Here is a 20,473-nt window from a genome sequence, read left to right as displayed (position 1 = left end):
GTGCTTCCCCCCCAACTCTTGCCCGCGCAGCCAGCAGTTCGGCTCCTGAACGACCGCCGCTACTACTGCAAGGCTGGAGGGCGGGGAGGGGGCGGGTCGTGGAGGGGGCGGGGATAGGGGTGGGGACGAAGAGGCCCCGGAGTTTATTGGGAAATGTAGTTTCCAGAACCTCAGGAGCGTAGCTATCTGGGCGCTGCTTGTGGAGTGAGAACTACGATTCCCAGGAGTACACGGGCCCGGCCCGGGAGTCCATGCGCAGTGGGCGCCACATTATATCCTATCAGGCGAGGAGAGGGTGATGTCACCTGCGAGTTGGTAACCTACGAGCGGCTGTGAAGGAAACTGTTTAACCGGATCCCATTGTACCCGGAGCGCAGAGCCGCCTTTTCAGCATGCAGGGGCTGCTCAGGTAAGGGGGACGTGCCGCGTCGCCCGCCGCACTCATTCATTAAGAGGCACCGCGCGGTGGCGCGGGGGTGGGCGCGCTTCCTCGCGGCCCGGTGCTGGGTTCGCAGCGCGCACTCCCGCTGCCTTCCCGGAGCTCCCGGGCCAGTAGGTAAATATTAAACTTGTCCTTCAGGTTGGGTCTGGGTGGGAACAGGACCTAGACAGCTCCCAGCTGGGTTTCGGAAAATGGCTGCAAGCGCGGCTCAAAGCAAAGCGAGCCCGGGGGAAGGTGCCCCGAGGACGGAGTTGCCTCCCTTCTTTCTTTCTGAGGCATTTGGACGCCAAGAGAGCCAGCAGGGTACCACTTGCCGATGACACGCTGGGGCTCTGGGGGTCTTGGCCTCTGCTGGGTGCTGCGGGCACTGCTACTGTCGGGAGTTGCTGGCCCGGGAGGCTCTGGAAGGGAGAATCCCGAGGTAGGCTTGTTAGAGTGGTAACCGAAGAGGCGGGACTCATTTATCCCTCGCGTCCCAGCAGAACCCTCGCTCTCCCGGGCACCCTCGCCTCAAGACTTATTCGAAAGGGATGGGGTGACTGTAATTTAGCCGAAGTTGGAAGCTCAAGGTCTCAAACAAGAAAGAGGAGGGAAACCCACGTTGCGGAAGGAGCGAGGGGCGTTTGCGGACAGCGGCGAGGGGAGGCTGCGCAGCCTGCGGACCGGGTTCGAGGCGCCGCAGGGCGATCCAGCCTCCTGTTCCTTTGGGTAGGGCACACCTTGGTTCCCCTTGCACTGATGGCTCCCTCGACAAGGAGCACTTGAGCTAGGACGAAGCGTCTGCCCGGAGCTCTGGGCTGGGCGGTGGTAAAGCGGTGGGGAGAGTTGAATAATCTTAACGATACGAGTCGCAGTGGGGCAGAAGGGCTGGGTAATCGGTTTTCCCAGCTGGTGGTGAAAATCCAACTGCTTGTGATCCGCATTGAGAGGTGTGCGAGGCCTGAGAACGCTATATAATAAAGTCCTCTGGATTTCCTTTCCCTAGCACCCTTATCCTTTCTCTTACTCATTCATCAAACCTTTGCCAAAGGCTCTGTTCTCAAGTTGCTCTCAGCCTGCGATTGGAATATTCTGCTTCTTGTTCCTGTAAAATATTTTAGTGGACCCAGGAATCGAATACACTCCAACTCTCGTTCACTACCCAGCCCCTCACCCTCCGCCCCCCATCTCCAGGATGCTCAAGGAGAGCAAAGAGTAAACGCCACCCACGACCGGTTTGCTCCCGTTGAGCTAGTAGTTTCCCGAGGCTCGGGAAGGACCTAGTGAATTGAAGGGAGTTTGCCTGCAAGATGAATCCTGTTGCCATGGCGACTCCTGCCGTCGGAATCCTAACTGCTCCCACTGCTGTTTCAATTCGTCGTGGCCCTGCGGGCAGCTGGGAGGGCGTGGCCAGAAGGTGTGGTCAGATGCTCGCCCTGGGCCCAGCTGCTCTCTCCTGGTCACCGGTTTCACAGCTCTCTTCATTCCCTGTAAATAGCTTGAATACAATTTTTAGACCCCTTTCCCTCTCTCGAGCCTATACCTGGTCTCTCCAGCTCCATCCCCAGAAAACGCTGTTAAGAGTCTTTGTCCTCAGGCAGACTCCGAAAATTACAACCAAAAAATCTCTTTCCTCTTTCAGGCTATCTGCTTCATTTTCCTAATAACATACGTAATACTGTTGGGAACAGCTTTCTCAAGGAGGGAGTTCTCTGTCATGCGTGAAGAGAGCTCCCTGGCTACCAGTAAAGGGCCTCAATTTGCCCTAAGTGCAATTCTAGGGACAAGTAATAACTGAAATTGAGTTCTGGAAGTCACTGCTATCCCATGTGTTTCTAATGAAATCTAAAAGCCTGCCTAGAGGATTCAGATCCTTGAGAGGGTTGGGATCTAGGAAGCCTGGGTCCTGCTCTGGCGTTACTGGCTTCCCCATTCTGGGGTGAACCCTCTGCCTCTGGGGACCTCAGTCATGGGTCACCTGGAGAAAGCAGCATAGAGTGTTTCCTAAAGTTGATTTCAGTATAAAATCTTGTGACTCTAAGAAGGAGTTTGTCATCTTTTATTTTGCTCAAAGAAATCTGGAGAGTTTAAGCCCAGCTTTTGACACTGTGACTTCGGGCTAATATCTGAGCCCTACTTGTATGGCAAAATAGCCTGGGTCTGACGGTAATACTTCAAAGTGGGCAAAGCAGCTATATTAGTATTTATAATATTAGTTCTACTCTTAGTACTATTATCCGAGTACCTGGACGTCTATTTATCTTTTTATTGTAGAATTGTTTAGGTTTTGACTTTTTAGATTCTTGTTGAATGCAGTTATTGTTAATTTAATTGCATTAAGAGTAATTGAGTTATACATTTTGCTTACCTTCTGCTTTCATTTCATACCGAAGTGTATTATCACAGATATTGCAGTTAAGGGGTAAGTGTATATCGGTTAGCATCAATGCATGTGCATTCATGCGCAGGTAAATGCTTGGGAATGCTGTGTGCCAGGCGGTTGACATTCATCATCTTGTTTTAAGTAGGTGGTTACATCCCCATGAGGAAAGAGTATCAGAAATTTCACTGCACTGAAATTTCACTGCAAACTAGAATTGCCTTCAATTATCTTACTTCTTGACTCCCTGTAATGCTGTTAACAATCCCACCGTTTGTGGGTTTTTCCCACTTGGAAGGTCCTTTGAGAGCAGAGTCTTTGTCTAATTTACCCCTGCCTATCCAGAAATTAAAGCCGTGTTTGGACATTGGCAGGTGTTTTATAAGTATTTGTAGAATCACTACTAACTAGTAGAAACATGATTGGAGATCCAAGATCTGTATTGTTTCCACTGATAGTTTTGTCATCAATGGTAATAGTCCTTAGTTTTCTATCAAGCAGTTTCATCTCAGCATAAACCAGATCTCCTGTGCAGCATGTGACTTGAGGCATAAAAGGCCTTCCACGTGTTTGAAATAAACGAATTGTAACTGTTTGCTTTTGGAATATATTCTCTCACAGACTACCCCCCCCCACCCCCATAATTCTTAATACACTTCTTATTACCCCAAACCAGACATTTCTCAATTTCTCTCTGTTGTACTGTCCTTGGCCCAGATAACTTTCCCAGGAGGTGTATGACAGGAGAACAGGGAGAGATACCAAAGCAAAGATATCTAGAGAATTCTGCCAGGCCATGAGTGGCCCCCCAGAGGAACCATTGGGTAGAAAGGTGGACAATAGCTCTCTCATCTGGGGTGGGGTTATTCTATAAACAGGGTAAGTTATTCAGACTGCTGATATGAGAGGAGAACAGGGTAAAGACATTTGCCCAATATTTGTAGCATTCAGTTATCGTCCAGTAATTTGCATTCTATGGGTTTTCAGAAGTGTAAATGAGTGAGGAGATGTGATAGTAAAAAGGTTGCAGTGGGTCATGTCCTTGGGTGGTGCTTACAGAAGCTCAGTGAATAGGTGCCAAAGAATTTGAATCCTGACTTTCTTGCTTTGTGGACACGCCTCTGGGTGTTAAGGATTGGTGTGTCTCTGTGTGTGGTTTTATTTGAGCTACTTTGTTTAAAAGGGTGCTTTTAGTGTTGATACAGTGGTCATCAGAACAAATAAGGTGTTTACAAATAAAACATAGTTAAGACTGAAAGTGTTTCATTTTGTAAATATTTGGGGGATTGTATAAAGAGTGGCTTTGGCTTGAGAATCTTGAGGTCTTCTGTGAAATTACTTAAAAACTTACAGCTGTTGGATCAGGGGAAACAAGCTTTTCCAACAAAACTTGGTACCACTGATAGCCTTAGGTGTTTGGTTCAGGAAACAATCACAGAGGTGGTAACTTCTGTGGGGGCCCTCCCTGACTTGGTGTCATGTCCCTGGCCTTTCTAAGTCTGTCCTAGGATTGCAGGAAACAAGGCAACTTTGCCCATTTAGGATAGCAAGCTTGTTTAATCTCTAGAGGAGGCCCCAGTCAAAACAAAAATTCTTCTGTTTGTGGGTTTTCTTCTTTGGATAAGGAATGTGGGCTACTGTCACTTATTTTGGTATCAGAATTTCTAACTTGGTAATGGAGGGAATCTTTTACGTGAATATATGTATCTTAAACCCTTAGAGCATCAGATCATAGTGGTTTCCTCTTTTTGAGGGCACTGTTTAGAGGCAACTGCTGCATAGGTAATGCTTCAGAACTTGTAAGGAGGACTGTGTCTGTAGGTTGGTGGGGCAGGCCGGGGCTGGCTGTCCAAGGATACCTCTCTTGAAGGATGTGCTTGGGAGTGGTTGAGGGGCTGATAGAGATCGGAGTTGAAGGATGGATCTGAAGTGCCCCTCTTCTCCCTTCCTTCAAGCTGCCACTCCGTGGCCCCACTGAAAGAAGGACAGATCAAGATGAGATGCAAGTGGATCTGGGTGACCTACATTCCACTCTAACAGACTATTTCCGCAGCAAAAAGTGTTTACCTTTGTATTTTCTGGCATCTCTACTGTTCCAAAAACAGAGAAATAAGCATTTTGGAATGAGTTTGCATTCACGGTACACATGTCTAAAAATGATTTGATTAAGTCCTAGGAGCATAGCAACAAGCACATAGAGCCTGCTCCCACCCCTGCCCATTAATCTGAGGTCACCAAATATACCCTCAGCCTTGGTGAGCTTATTGTCCCTGTGGATGTTTAAGTCCTCCTGGTTTTTACCCCAACTATGACTGTCTGCAATGATGGCTGTCCTCATAGGAGCATCTGAATTCTTCTTGCCCTCTAAGATCCAGCTTCTGGGAAGCCTTCCCTGCCTCTCCCTCCATTTTCACGAGCATCCGTGGCGCCTTCCTCCATAAGAGCCCTCAGCCTGACCACGCAGCCAAACACTCACAGCTAATGTGCTACTAATATAGTCAAGCGATGTGAGGTGCTAAGCTGGGGTCAGGCCCTTCCTAACACTTTTCTTGAGCTTTACCATGGCCTGTTTCCCAGCTGTAGGAGGTAGGTACTGTTATCACCATGTTATATAGTTGGGGAAACTGAGGCATGAAGAAGTTAACAAACTCACTGAACTCACACAGCTGGTAACGGCCAGACCTGCTTAGGGACCCAGGCTTCTAATTCTTTATCTCCAGCCCTCACCCCATGCACGCACACATGCACACAAACACATTATTGTCTTGCTTCTGGTTTTCTTATATGTTACTATTTTCTCTCCACTGAGTTGGAGGAACCACAACTTCCTTTGTGTCTCTTGATTTAGAAACAGTGCTGGGTCAATAAGAGTAAATAAGGTCGATTGAGAGTAAAACTGCTTATTGACTTAAAAGTTTCTTAGAGTCTGATTTTCTGGAACAAAAAATGTTACATGAGATTAGGAATGTTGCATTTGTGTATTTGAATGATAAGAATTTTTGAACTCTCTCCTTTTTGCTTAGTGAATGATAGGCAAATTATTTGAAAAAGGAAGTGCTTTTACCTGCCATCTCTGTCTAAATGCATTAAGCCCTCTTGTTAACTGAGGTAACTTTTCAGTGGGTTCAATCTTTTATCTGAAGAAAGCCCTTCTCACTCAGAGCAGGGCCACAGAAACCTGTTTTGAGACTTAAGACTCCCATAATTTCTTAGCTTCCCAACTCCCTGTTGTCTTTTAATATACATGGTGAAAGCTCTTTTGAAAAGAAAATAATGAAAACTTGAGCAGTGGTCAAATATGTCATCTAATATTGGTTGTCCTTAGATGGGTTTCCCAGGTGGTGCTAGTGGTGAAGAACCTGACTGCCAGTGCAGGAGACATAAGAGACGTGGGTTCGATCCCTGGGTCAGGAAGATCCCCTGGAGGAGAGTGTGGCAACCCACTCCAGTATTCTTGCCTGGAGAATCCCATGGACAGAGGAGCCTGGCGGGCTACAGTCCATGGGGTCACAGAGTCAGACACAACTGAAGCAACATAGCATGCATGCTTAGATATTAAAATAAGCCTTTTTCCAAACCCTCACCTTAGAAAAGAGGCTTACTTTTACAGTGGAGCAAATTTGGTGCCAAATATACAGTTGCAGTTCTTTTAAACCATAGCAACTATTGTGAATTAAATGTTGAAAACTAGGGAAGTAAGTTCAATTTCCAATGTTGGTTTGGTTTCCTGACTTACAATAGATCTTTTACTTTTGTCTTAACACTGGATATTTTGCCACGTTGACAATATTTAATGAAGACTATTGAATAAAATACAAATTGTGTCATTTAGGGAAATAATAGGAAAGTTATGCCCTAACAGCATATTGCCAGGAAAGGAAAATGAAAACAAAAGGCTTGTTAGCCCTTAAGCTGCTCAAACATAATATTCATTCAATAGACATTGATTTCAGAAGAATCCTTAAAATTCATCTTGTTAGGTTTCCTAAGTATGTCATTCACCTTTACTAATAGCCTGAGCTCTTTCAGTTCTATAAATTGCACCAGGATCGGAGTTGAAGGTTCCTGTGTTTCTGCCGGGCACACAATTAAGGTCACCTATTAAACTGGTCTTTGTCGTCTTCATTTTGGGGTGAGGGCAGGGAACAAACCTCCTGTATGATTGGCAAACATTGCCCATCTGATGGAGTGTCTGAATTTAGATTTCCAAGCGTAGATAATCTAGGTCTGAGCTTTGGATATTATCTGGGCAAAGCAGATGCCCGTCTTCTGATTTTTGAGATAAGTTCTCATATTCTGGCCTACTGGCTAAGGTCATTTTGTTAGTGACGTACAAGCCAGGTCAAGGGCATGAGTTAGTTTTGCCTGGTCTTGGAGCCACCAACTACACCTGTAATCCTGGTAACTTTTTTTTTTTTTTTTAATTCTTCGTGCTCTTGGTCACAAAGGAGACTAGACAGTGGATAGACCCTGTGGATATATCAGCGCATAGCCCTCATCACTAAGGGCGAAGATGGTGCTATATTAGAAAATGGACTGATGAGGGTTTTCATTTTTTTCAGACCCCGTAAGTTAGAGGCAGGGCTTCACTGGCAGTTTGCCAAGGAACTATGTTTCTGCTTCTGACAGGTGTCCTCCTGTGAAGAGTGGGTCAGGAATGGGGGCAGCTTCCTAAAACACAGCCGTAGTCTCTTCCCTTTCTTCGGGGTGTGACCACAGTCATTAGTGCGTGCTTTGGTGCCCTTGCTGGGCTTCCCTTTTCTCCCATAAAGCTTTTGCAGATTTGTACCCTGGAAGAAGAGTGAAGGATCGTGGCCAGAATCATTCACCTGGTGAACTAGATTGTTCACGTGCGTCTAGGCTCAAATTTATATTTGTTTCATAGAGTTTTGGTAAAACTGAGCAGTGAAATGTCTAGACACAAGTTAGAACCTAGTTCTGTGACAAAGGGTTGGACTAGGGACTCTGCTAAATCTTGAGAACTTACTACAAAACTTATTGTAAAAAGGAAATGAAATGGACAAATTAGACCATTTAAAGGTCATTGGTGCATTCTGTTCTTGAAAGCTGGTGAAATTGTGTATATAGAAAATGTAATATATGGTTTGGGTCAAGGTAAAGGATTTAGGAATTAAAAAATAAATGCTGCTACAGTTACTCCATATTAATGGTGGCTGTTCAATTTAGGATGATGGTGAGAAAAGAAGCAACAACATTTCTGCTCGCATTCCATTTGTGTGTGGCAGCCTTGTTTGCATTAGAGGTGCCACACCCATTTCCCTGCTCGGCACTCAATGGTCATTCAGACTTAAAGTCAGAGTCTGGAATGAATCTTCCTGGAACTGAAACCAGTAGCTAAGGCTGCATTGTATCCTTAGAATGTTGAATCAAAGGCCTTTTAATATATTTTTGTATTTTGGAATCAAGAATAGAAATTGGATTGGTCTAGAAAACCTCTAGGACCCATTTAGGGCTTGACACTCAATGAGGAGGTGACATTTGCAACTATAGTTACAGGAACTGTGGCACGAGACTGCCTTGGTTTACATTTTCTGCTAAGGAATATATGTGTGTGTGTATGTATTTTTTTGTTTGTTTGTTTGACCCAGTTTCTTTTCAGACTGTGACTGAAGCTACCTTTCTTCCGGACGCCACCTTTTTCTACTCTACTCCTTGGATTGTAATTTGAGTCTGAAGGACCAGTGACCTACTTCCTTGCTAGTTTTTATCTCACAGCCTCCCTGTGGGCTAAGGGAGACCGTGATTCTCTATGGCCAGGTTCCATACCAGGAACCTTCACCAACCTTATAAAGGGTCTTGCCCCTTAACCTCCTACTTAGAATAGGGTGCTGTGTGGCAGCAGAGAGGAGATGGCTTATGCTGTAATTCTCCCAAGCTCAGATTGTTTTTCTGATGGAACAAGTTGGGGGAGGTAGGTGGAAGGGAGGATAGAGGGAGTTATTGGGCTTCACTTATCTTATCATTTGTTTCCCTCCGGATTGCCTTTGTTTATACTGTCTCCTCAGGTCAGGAATTCCTCCAGCAGAAAGCCTGCATCCACACGGGGTTGTTGAGATTGGGGCTTCCTTCTTGTGCTGGAATTGCTGACTTGGCTGTCCTCTTTCCAATTTGATCTGAAAGGAGGGCTGGAATGATTTAACCTGCTTTAAATTCTTCCATTACGGGGAAAAGAGATCTTAAAATGATGGCTTGCGGGCAAAAGGATTAATGATTTTTCTAATGGGGAAAGGAGATAATGCTGAGAAAGTTTAACACCTATGTATAACTTCTTTATGTTGGTTGTGAGTTTAGAAACAGATGTTTGACACCTTGAATGAAATCTCTTCTTTTGGTTGCTGCTTGGCAATTGCACAGAGGAAAAAGAAACACCATTTGATTTTAGGTTCAGGTTTGGGTAATCTTGGTAGTTCCTTTAAACTTTCCGGGGCCTCTGTTTCCTCATCTGTGAAACAATGTGAAAATTCTAAAGTCTTATGAGAAAGATTTCATCCTAACATAATGACCTCACTTACATGGTGTTGTGTGATGTTGATATAATGTCCACTGGGTTCCCCTAGAGTAGAGGTCAGTGAGGGGGAACTCTGTTTTCTTACCTTCAGAGTTTCCAACCTTGGTCCCTGTCCTTAGCATAATGTTTCTGCAACCCTCTTCTTGGCTGGAGGCTAAATCCTTGAGATCTGATCTCTAGTCTAATTTCCTTACCTGAGCAGCTTCTTGTGTTCCCAGGCTTGGGACTTAGGAAATTCCATAATAAGGGATGAGGCTAGGCTGTGGTGTCTTTGAGTGACCATCAAGTTCTCTTTAAGTCGATCATCTCTTTGAACTAGAATTTGATTACCACCACTGGCACACAGTATGGATGCAGCCAACAGTCATATTTTATTTGGCCAGCACAATGTTATTTTTAAAAATGGAATGACTTTAGTTAGCATTTATATTCTGATTTGTCACTGACCTCACCAAACCCTAGTGCCTCATACACAACCACTTTGTTTATGTGATACTTCTTAACCTCCTTGGACCCTGAAGGCATTAGAGTTTTCAATCCCCATTTTAAACCAAATTAAATTGCAGTAAGAGGCTCTTCGACCATTTATCCAGCAGTGGGCTGGCAAATGACCCAGTCTAGGGTTTCTTAATCTCAGCACTATTGGCATTTTAGGCAGGACCCTTCTTTGTTGTTGGGGGCTGTACTGTATGTGAAGGATGTTCATTAGTGTCCTGGGCCTCTACCTACTAGTAGCAACCTTTCCCCCAGTTATGACACCAAAAATGTCTTCAGATATTGCCAAATGTCCCCTGGGGAGCAAAACTGGGTCCAGTTGAGAGCCACTTGACAGATTTTGGATAGCCTGGGAAGTTTAAACATTGGACCAGGCTTGGATATTTAAGGATAAATTAGAATTCATCTGGGAAACTGAGCTACCCTGCTGTTTTGTTTTGTTTTTTTTTTCCTTTGGGAGTGGGGGTAGTTGGTTAGAACAGGATAAAGGTCAGTGAATTAGACCCTTCGAGGTCGCTTCTTCATTCTTCCATGACCACTGCCTGGGAGGCCAGCCATAGTTTAAGGACATGTCCTTGGTCACAACAGGGGGCTCTGTGAGGCACTGATGCTGGGTGAGGGCAAGCCCACCAGAGCTAGTGCGTAAACAACTGTGAAACACATAGCTTGTGTTGGTGGATCAGTAAAATGATCTGTGGATAAAGACGATGAGGCTTTGGGGAAAGAAAAAGTCAAAGACCAAGATGCTTTAAAAAAAAAATCAGCTTTAAAAAAATAACAGTTATCTCAAATCAGCGGTGAGGGAAGAGCTCTGAAAAGAACTAGCAGCAGACTGATGTCCCCCAGCCCTCTTTTTTCCCTCTTCCTCAAAAAAGAATGTTTGTAAAACTTGACTCAAAAATGGGCTTTGGCAACACTTGCCTTGCCTCTCAGAAAAACATTGGCCGAGTTTCAGTGTACAGAGGGAGAGTGTTGTGAAGTTTTAATTAACCAATCCAAGCTCAGTCCTTGAGCAACTAATCCAGCGATAATGCTTAGGGAAGCGCACAGTTTCAGTTAAAACATAAACCATCAAGTCTCTTCTTAGAGGGGTAGGTGGGACTTCTGAAGGGATCCATGCCTCTTCTTAAACACTGTTGATTCTGTATCCTGGTTGGGAATCATAATTCTCCATGGTGGTTTAAAGAAATGCTTTGGTATCACCTCTCATCCTTCAGAATGGCTGTCATCAAAAAGACCACAAAAACAAATGTTGGTGAGGATATGGAGAAAAAGAAACTCTCGTACACTGTTGGTGGGAATGTGAATTGATACAGCCACTGTGGAAAACTGTATGGAAGTTTCTCAAAAAAAAAACAAAGAGAACTACCATATGACCCAGAAATTCCACCCTGGGTATATATCTGAAAAAATCAAAAACACTAATTTGAAAAGATACATGTGCCCCAGTGTTTGTAGCAGCATTGTTTGGAATTGCCAATATAGAGAAGCTACCTAAGTGTCCATCAGCAGATGAACACAGATAAAGAAGATGTGTATATATACAATGGAATACTATTCAGCTATAAAAAAGAAAACTTGCCATTTACAGCAACATGGATGACTTGAAAGACAGTAAGCTAAGTCAAATAAGTCAGAAAGATATTCTATGATATCACTTATTTGTGGACTCTAAAAAATACAACAAACTACTGGATATAACAAAAGAGAAGCAAGACTCATAAAGAACAAACAAGTGATTATCAGTGGGGAGAGGGAGAGGGGAAATATAAAGGTGGGGTGGGTATTAGGTACAAACTATTGGGTGTAAGATAGGCTTCAAGGATGTATGTACAAGATGGGGAATATAGCCAGTATTTTGTAATAACTGTAAATGGAATGTAACCTTTAAAACTGTGGGTTTTTTTTTTTTTAAAGTGAGATGCCCAGGGATTCTCATTCAGTAGATTTAGGATTTGGGCCCAATCTTCAGGATTCTTAAAGCTCCCATGGTAATTCTGATATTTAGCCAGGACTGAAAACCGCTAGGAACACAAGATCCTTGTGTTTGGGAAATGTGGTTATACTTGCAGAGGTGTGCTGGCCTGGATGGCTGGGTGGTTAAATGCACTGTTCTTTTTTCATTTTTTTGTGTGTATCCATTTTGATATGAATATTTTGTTTTCTAGAATTTTGAGTTTGTGAAAAGGATGTCTTTTATATGTGGTACAGTGTGCATTACCTAATACATGGAACCTAATTCTCATAATCTAGAGAATTTTTTATATTTTGGTTAGACTGTAGTGAAATAACTTGTAAAGAAAAACTATTCTCTCTTTTTCAAGATGCTTACCTGGGGTGATTGAATATGCATATTTATCTTTTTTTTTTTTTTAAAGCAAAGGGGACAAAAAGCACCCAATGGCCAATACCATAAGTGCCCTTGGATAAACTGGGTGGGAGAGTTGGAGTTAAAAGCTCTTATTAGCCTCTGTTCTAGAAAAATCTAGATTCCAGATGGCATCTACATATTTCACAGCAAAGTTAATCTCAGGTTCCTGTCAGACTCGTCTCTGGCTTCATAAAATTGAGGCAGATTTGTTTGTTGCGAGTTTCCTTCCTCGGCCTATGCCATGGGCCATCTTGCAGAACTTTGAAGTCCTGCATTGTAAACTATCAAAGGTGGGAAATACAGTAAAACGGCTCCTTTTACTTGCATTTTACTTAGAATAATCAGATTAGATCCAAATATCTAACAAGCATAGCAGAGGCAAGTGAATAAGTTTAAGGAAAAAATATTGTACCTGAGCCTTGTATGGCCTATCTCGTAAGCTATGGAAGTGTCCCCTGAAAGCATCATTTGTTTATTCATTTGGCAGGTAAAGAATGTTTTGATACTGGATGTGAACATATCAAAATGCTGCTTTATATCCCAGCTTTCCCGCTTTGGAATGCAGAACTCTTGTTTTACTAAATAAAGCTCAGATTATCCTCTGTTTTCAGCTTCTGAAATAAAAAAATTACGTTGTGCAATAGGTGAAGACTCTCCCCAATGAAAGATTCTTTGCTTCCACTGGCAAGTAATTTCATGTTTTGCTTATTTGGATCGTGTCCACATTTTCAAAGGAATGTAACCAGCATCAGTTATAGGAAGCAATGCTCTACAATCTCAAATCAGTTTTTCCAGTATGTTATTCCTGCAGATCAAATCTTTTATCCTCAGCTCTTTTCTCTCCTAAATGCCAATTTTGAGTCTCAGATGGCCATGTTTTGTATTAGAAAAAAAATTGTTAGCATGACATGGTATTAAAGAATGGCAGTTTAAAGAAGAGGCAGAATACAGATTTTTTTTTTTTTTAGGGATGATGAAAATGTTCTAAAATTACTTATAATGGTTACACAGTTTATAATTATACAAAAACCCTCTAAACTGTACACTTTAAATGAATGAATTTTATGGTGTGTGAATTATATCAAAGTAAAGCTGTTACTAAAAAAAAAAAAAAAAAGACTAAAAAGAATCAGACTAAGTAAAACCTTAGAATTTATACCTTAAGGATAATATCTTGGTCTGTCTTATCTATCTCTTTTCTTCATGTACACCTCAACTTTTTCTCTAAATAGGTAAGATGGACAAACAATAATTGTGATCATTCCTCAGGACCACCTGAACCATGGGAAGCTTTGTTAAAATGACATTTTTATTGTAATGAAATATGGCTCATATTTTTCTCATCCCTCTTAATTGTAAGCTAGGGCATTAAAGGTTAGACAGGTTTGCAAAATTTTATACCTGCTGTGATGATAAGCTAAGGTTTGGCTTAGTTACAATTTACTTTAAACTTGTTCCGTTCAATTATTTTGCAGAATTTTTCTGCTATAGAAGCCATCACACCATAAAAAGTACTCAAGTATATAATCTTGTCTGTAATACAGACAAGGAAAGGAATATTTCATTTATATGAGATTATGTAACTCGGGGTTTCTCAAATTTGGATTCATGATCATTTGAGAAACATTGCACTGAAAGTTAAATTGCTGAATGTTGAGGTACTCATTTGGTGCCATTGGGATCAAAAACTCTTGTAGAGGTAGACTTTGAGGTTCTATTTGGATATAAGATGGTTTTCCAGACATATTAGTTTTATTGCTGCATAGTGAACTACCACAAGTTTAGTGGCTTAAAACCCCACCAGGTCGGAAGTCTAGGCATGCTGTGGCTAGGATTCTCTACTCACAGTCTCATCAGGCTAAAACTAATACGTCAGCCAAAGCCACAGTTCTCATCTGGGGCCCAGGGGATTCCTCCAAGCTGTCTGGTGGTGGTTGTTGGTCAGTTGCTAAGTCATGTCTGAATATTTGAGACCCCATGAACTGCAGCATGCCAAGCTTTTCTGTCCTTCATTATCTTCTGGAGTTTGCTCAAACTCATGTTCATTCAGTGATGACATCCAACCATCTTATCCTCTGCCACTCCTTCTCCTCTTGCCATCAGTCTTTCCCAGTATCAGGGTCTTTTCCAATGAGTTGGCTCTTTGCATCAGGTGGCCAAAGTATTGGTGCTTCAGCTTCAGCATCAGTCCTTCTAATGAATATTCAGGATGCAGAATTTATTACCTTGAGTCTGTAGGACAGAGGGCTTCCCAGGTGGTGCTAGTGGTAAAGAATCTGCCTGCCAGTGCAGGAGACACAGGAGATACAGGTTCACTCCCTGGGTCGGGAAGGTGCCCTGGAGTAGGAAATGGCAACCCACTCCCATATTTGTGCCTAAAGAAACCCAGGGACAGAGGAGCCTGGAGGGGCTACAGTCCGTGGGGTCACAAAGAGTCAGACATGACTAAACAGATAAGGACTGAAAATTAACTGCTGGCCAGGAACTGCCTGCTTTTAGCTCCTAGAGACCTACATTTTATGCCACTTGGCCTACATCAGAAGTTCACAAGAGGACATTTAGTTTCTTCTTCTAGGTCACTTCTTTTCTGTCATCAGCCAGAGAAAAGGCTGATTTTATGGTCTCACCTGATTTGGTCAGGCCCACCCAATATAATCTCTCTTTGACCATGTAATGTAACATAATCATAGGAGTGATAACTCATCATATTCACAGGTTCCACTCACCCTCTAAAGATTATGGGGCATCATTTCAAGTTCTGCCTTTCATACCGGATAACAGAAATTATGCCAGTGTATTGCTGATGATTACTAAGGTAAAAAATCCAAAATCCCAAAAGGAATGATATTTCACAATGTACGCTTTAGGATCTCTCCCACTGCCCCCCTCCCACCTACCCCATCTTTGAAAAGTATCTCCCCCTCAAACTTATTGCTTTCCATTGCTACTTTTCTTGTTTCAAGTAGAATGAAAATGACGATCAAAAAAATTTTGTTATTAAAATTTCCTACACAAAAACATGAATGCAAAGAATGATTAATATAGGTTTAATATATTAAACCTGTATATTTATAGGTATATTTATATGGAGCTGTTTCATCAGTTATCAATTCATGTTTAATCTTTCATTTCTACCTCCAATTTTTTTATCAACTCTGAGATATTTTAAAGTAAATTCTAGACATTTTATAAATCTCATCTATAAATATTTTAGTATTTAGTGTGTGTTCAAAAAAATCAGGACTCTTTTAAAAACATAAGTAAAATCTCTTATCATATCTAAAATAATTTATATTGTACCTTTAAAGTTACAAAACATTTCATCAGTTTTCAAATTTACTGTTAACTTTTTAAAAAGTTTATTGAACTCAGGATTCCAGTAAGTTTCCAGTACATTGCAATTTTTAAAGAAAGTGTCCCTTAAGCCTCTTTAAACCCCAGGTAGTATTTTTCCTTGCAGTTTACCTGTGAGAAGAGCTGGATTATTTGTCCCATAGCATTTCCTATAGTCTGGACCTCATGGCAAAATACCTCTATTTCCCCTGTTTCCTTTAAGTTAGTTAAGATGAAAATAATCGATACCATGGACCTCTCCTGTCCCTAGAGGTAGAAAAGCTCATTTGGTAAACAGAATGCATACATATTGTTTACTAGATGTAAACTATTTGGTAAAAGCTGATTTGGTAAACAGAATGCATCCCTTTGGTGCTTGTGTGTACAGATATTTAGAGATATATCTGAGAGTAAAGCAAGTATGTTAGGTTTTTCAAATTATTATTGAGAGCAGTCTAAGAGTTACATACTCAGAGTGAAATAGTATTTAAATTCTTGTGAAAAATATATCACATACAGATGCACTAAGTGATACTTAGCTTTATTTAGTAGTCCTTTAGCCTAAGTGTTTTTTGTTAAATAGTTTAGCTTCCATAAAAGAAAAAAAAATGTTTTTAAAGGAGGAAGATGTTTCAGTTTTGAGTTTTGGAAAATAACCAGATTATTAAAATTGTGCTGATCATGAAATAATTGCTTTTCTATAATCGGACTTTGCTAGTTATTTCATATCTATAGGCTCTCCAGAGGTGTGTCCTGTGGCCTCAAAGAAGGTGATATATATTTTAAGTCCTAACCATTGGAATATTCTATTTTAAAAACTGCAACACTTAATATTGTTTTAAGAGAATAACTTTATATGACTACCATTGAAGGAAAGTTGAAGAGGCTTTCCAGTTTAAATTTTATTTTGAAGGAAAAATAGAATTGGGTTGAGAGAAGTACTGATAAAAGCTTAATTAAGAGCATAACAATTTAGCATGGGGGGTATAAAACTTTTTCTATAAAGGGCTAGATATTAAATATTTTAGTCTTGGTAGGCCATGTTGGCCCTGACAACTATTCAACTCATTGTTGTAGGAAAAGCAGCCATAGACAGTATGTAAACACATGGGGGTGGCGAGTAGGAAGAACTGACATCTTGATGATACTGTCTTCCCCGTGAACATGGAATAGCTCTCCATTTACTTAGTTCTCTCATTTCATTCACTAGGCTTTTGCAGTTTCTGCATATAGATCTTGTACATGTTTTGTTAGGTTTATACCTAAATATTTCATTTCTGGAGTGCTAAGTTGTGTTTTTAATTTCATCTTCCACTCATTTATTGTTGGTATACAAGAAAGCAATTGACTTTTACTATTAACCTTGTATCTTGGAGATTTTTTGTAGATTTTTTTTTTTATTAAGTCGAGAAAGTTCTCTATCCCTTGTTCACTGGAAGTTTTTAATCTTAAATGGGTATTGAACTTAACCAAATACTTTTTCTGCATCTATTGATATTATCATGTGATTTGCTTACCTGGGATAAATCTTGCTTCCTTTTGGTGTATAATTCTACATTTGTGTTGGATTCAGTTTGCTAATATGTTGTTGAGGATTTTATGTTACATTCCTAAGCAGTATTGGTTATAGTTTCCTTGTAATGTTTTTTGCCTAGTTTTGCTGTTAGTGTAATGCTGGTCTCATAAAAAGAGTTAGGAAGTATTCCCTCTTTGTATATCTTCCGAAAGAGATTGCAGAGAATATGTATGATTTTTCCCCTAAATATTTGGTAGAATTCACCTGTGAATCCATCTGAGTCTGGTGCTCTTTGTTTTAGAAGGTTATTAGCTATTAAACTCTCTGGTTTTGTTAGTTTTATGGCCTATAATTCAGAAACTGATATGTTCATAGATAGTTGATGTTAAAGAATAATCAGTTTAAAAAGAAAATTCTCAGTTATAAAATAAACATGTCAACAATTTGTATTTAGCTTATTAATTAGTGAAGGAATCAGTAAGCTGTCAAGACCAGTTCAAAGGAGAATTTTTAAAACATGTATATGTCTATTTATCTAGCCACAATCAGAAATGCTGAAATAAATTTGCTTGTGGATGCAAAACTGATTGATATTCTAAAGGGCTATACTATGTAATGTTTTCTTTATACATTTATGTAAATCAGTTGTATTTCTGCTAGACAAAATCCATTTGCTTCCTTATAGATAAAAGTCATTACATTGTTGTGTGTTTTTTACAAGTTAATTCCTACCTCTTCAGAGTTGTGAAATTGTCTGACCCAGCACATTCTCAGACTTTTCATTTCAAGACACTTTGATCCTATTAAATATTGAAGACTCCAAGAAAATTTGTTTAATATACAAATTAAATTGGAAATCAGAAGTGAAACACTTTGTTCTTTCATTAAAAAAAAAAAGCAACAATGAAACCTAATTCACGTTATCCACATGACTTCATCTTGGGTACTGAAACTTTTGAAAGATTCCATGGTATACTTGTTGAGAGAATGAGAGACAAAATGGCAAATAACAGCTTAATATTATCATGAAAATATTTTTGAACTTATAAACACCCTGACAAGATCTGAATGCTCTCTGGGCTTCCCAAGCCACCCTTTTGAGAATCACTGGCCTAGTTAGAAGGAAAAAAAAGTCAAAGATAATCCCTGGAGGACCTGCTACACCACGAATAACACTCCACTGAAAAGATCCACAGTAATCTCTTTCGACCATTTCTGAATTTTGAATTTTTTCTGAACAGGAGTCCCTTCTTTGACAAATGTCCTGCACAGCATGGGGAATTTTCAAGGCTATTCCAAACTATTAAGTCAAAGGTTATTTTTTGATTGTAAAATTAATACAGGTTAAAAATTTTAATACAGGTTACCATGTGAAAAATGAGAAAATATAGGAAAGTATAAAAAATAGAGAAAAGTCTTATAAAGGCAAGTAATGTTAACATTATGGGCAAGTATCTTTATGTAGTTTTAAAAATATTTTTGATTATATATTATATGTCCTGTTTTACATTCTTCTTCCAACTAAGTGTTGTCAAAGCATTTCTCATGTTATTAAAATTTTTTTATTGTGGTAGAAAACACATATAAAATTTACCATCTTAACCATTTTTACACTTGCTCTTAGTCCAAAGGCCAAGAAGCAATCTTAACCATTTTTAAAATACACAGTTTAGTAGTGTTCAGTATATTTACATCGTTATGGAACAGATCTCCAGAACTTTTTCATCTTGCAGAACTGAAACTCTATACCAATTAAACAACTCCCCTTTGCTTCTCCCCCAGCCGCTGGTAACCATCATTCTATGCTCTTTGTCTATGAGTCAACTACTTTAGATGCCTTGTATAAGTGGAATCACAGTATTTGTCTTCTCATAGCTGACTTATTTCACTTAGCATAAGGTCCTCAAGCTTCTCCCATTTTGTAGCATCTGGCCAGATGTCCTCCTTTAAAGCTGTGTAATACTTCAGGGCATTTATATACCACATTTTGTTTATCCATTTGCCCATTGGTGGACATTTGGGTTGCTTCCAACTTTTGGCTATTGTAAATAATGTTGCTGTGAACGTGGGTGTGCAAGTATCAGTTTGAAACCATGCTTTCAATTTTTTTTGGATATATACCCAAAGGAGAGATATAACCAGAGCCTGAATCATATGGTACTTCTATTTTTAGTATTTTGAGAAACTGTCATACTCTTCCATAGCAGCTCTACCATTTTACATTCCCACCAACAAAAGTGCACATCTTTGCAATATTTGGTTTTTTGAATAGCCATCCTAATAAGTGAGAGATTATTAAAACTTTTAATAAACTTTGTTATTGTTCAGTCACTCAGTTCTGCCCAATTCTGTGCAGCCCCATGGACTGCAGCTCACCAGGCTTCTCTGTCCATCACTGTCTCCCAGAGCTTGCTCAAACTCATGTCCATTGAGTCGGTGATGCCGTCCAACCATCTTGTCCTCTGTCGTCCCCTTCTCCTCCTGCCTTTGATCTTTCCCAGCGTCAGGGTCTTTTCCAATGAGTCAGCTCTTTGCATCAGGTGGCCAAAGTATTAGAGCTTCAGCATCAGTCCTTCCAATGAATATTCAGATGAATATTCAAATGAATGAATTTATTCATCTAATGAATTTAGATGACAGTATTTATTTCCATTTCATGTGCAGTATAGGGTAATCATTTTCCTAATATTTCCCATTAAAAGCTGTTATGAACATCTGTTTTCTTTTTCACACTATTTTCTTTGAATATATTTATTAGAAATGAAATAAATGGATCAAAAGGTATATAATTTTAAAATTTTTTGTTAAGTACTGCAAAATTGTTCTCAAGAAGGGTTTTGCCAGTTGACACTGAATCAGTTGACACTAAAGCATCTTTCATTTCATGTCTATGGTGCAAATATTATTGTCTTACAATTATCTGTGATTCCAACAACTGATAAATGCTATCACATTGTATTTTAATTTACATTTAAAAATCTGTTACGTTAGTCGCTCAGTTGTGTCCGACTCTTTTGCCACTCCATGGACTGTAGCCTGCCAGGCTCCTCTTTCCATGGAATTCTCCAGGCAAGAATAACTGGAGTAGGCAGCCGTTCCCTTCTCCAGGAGATCTTCCTGACCCAGGGATTGAACCCAAGTTTCCTGTCTTGCGGGCAGATTCTTTACTGTCTGAGCCACCAGGGAAGCCCAAAAATTTGTTAAATAGAACCTTTTTCTCTCGGCTATTTGTATTTTTCCTTTCTCAAATGGTTATTTGCCCATTTATTTATTTGAATCCCGGTGTTTTGGATGGATCATAAAAGAGATTAATTAGCAATGCAAATATGAAGTTACCAGATTTTTCACAAATGTATAAATAGCCATGGAACCCTTTAGCAGAAAAGTTATGAGGTCTCCAGGCACATTTTAAAATGACTTTAAGGGTC

The 20,473-nt window shown here is 40.4% G+C and overlaps 1 protein-coding gene across 2 annotated transcripts in view; it reads left to right on the top strand.

Annotated features, from left to right (window-relative positions):
- The first annotated feature begins 271 nt into the window (after window positions 1-271).
- The window catches only part of DAAM1 (dishevelled associated activator of morphogenesis 1), a 178,339-nt gene continuing 158,137 nt past the window's right edge, over window positions 272-20,473 (top strand). Inside the window, exon 1 of one of the 2 annotated variants that reach the window (XM_043918837.1) lies at window positions 272-409. The gene's annotated coding sequence lies outside the window, so the exon portion shown is untranslated. Of the gene's footprint in view, window positions 557-20,473 lie in introns of both variants that reach the window. The other variant, XM_043918838.1, reaches the window with a different exon arrangement.

The sequence above is a fragment of the Cervus elaphus genome, chromosome 12 (genome assembly GCF_910594005.1).
Source record: "Cervus elaphus chromosome 12, mCerEla1.1, whole genome shotgun sequence".
Classification (NCBI taxonomy): Eukaryota; Metazoa; Chordata; class Mammalia; order Artiodactyla; family Cervidae; genus Cervus; species Cervus elaphus.
Note: the sequence above shows the minus strand (reverse complement) of the source record. Positions and strands in the feature narration are given on the sequence as shown.